Below are 940 nucleotides of genomic sequence, written 5' to 3'. Positions count from 1 at the left end.
GCTCGGCCTCGAGGACACCTGTGTTCCCGGCCTGCCCGACAGCTGGAGAGAAAGGGAAAACCAGGAGGGCAGCATAGCGGCTGGTCCTGGGAGCGCAGAGCCTGACCACAGGTGCCCCACACTGTGACAAAAAGCCAGTCAGCCGGCAAGCTGGGACCAGGCGGGTGCGGTGTCCCAGCTGGGGGGAAGCCCCGCAGGCAGGCTGTGCGATCTCCAGGGATGAGGCCAGGAGTCATGGAGAGGAGCTCCGTGACAGCAGCAAGTGTGACAGCAGCAAGTGTGCGTCCTGTGCGTGTGTTGGAGTTGGCGGTGAGGGCTGCTGTCCTGGCCGGGACCCCGGCGCCATGTTCTCCAGGCTCACCTGCCTTGGAGGGTCCTGGGAGCTGCAGCCCTGGCTCCTAGACCTTCCATGGAGGGACTGTATTTCCGGCCAGATGCCGCCCACCCCCACTCCCTGCAGGACCCGTGAGGGGGCAGAACAAAGTCCCCGCGCCCGGTGGAGCGGTGTCAGGTGCCAACTTGGGAACTGAAGCCTTGTCTTCACGCGGTCCTTCACCCTGGGGGCAGGATGGCAGACGGCACAGCAGACACTCTCCAAGGGGCTGGGGGACCCTCCCCAGTTGAACTGGCCGGCCCCACAGGGTGACAGAGGCTGCCCGCTGTTGTGGAGGCAGACACGCCTGCACAGAAACCTCCGGAGTGAGGAATCAGGGACTCCGGTCCCCGAGAAGCAGCTCCTGGAGGCCAGCGCAGGTAACTCTGGAGCCGTCAGCAGCTCTCCCTCGGGGGCTTCTTGGGTCCGGATAGGAGCCGCGCGGACGCCGCCGCGCGCTTCTGGTGTCGCCACTTGGCCCGGCGGTTCTTGAACCAGACCTGAGGGGGAGGGGCGCTCAGGCGGGCCCAGCTCAGGCCCGGGTCCCGCGCGGGTCCCAAGTGCACC

Source organism: Bison bison, unplaced genomic scaffold (assembly GCF_000754665.1).
Source record: "Bison bison bison isolate TAMUID 2011002044 unplaced genomic scaffold, Bison_UMD1.0 scf7180017846591, whole genome shotgun sequence".
Classification (NCBI taxonomy): Eukaryota; Metazoa; Chordata; class Mammalia; order Artiodactyla; family Bovidae; genus Bison; species Bison bison.
The sequence above is the reverse complement of the archived record's forward strand: the minus strand, read 5'-3'. Positions refer to the sequence as shown.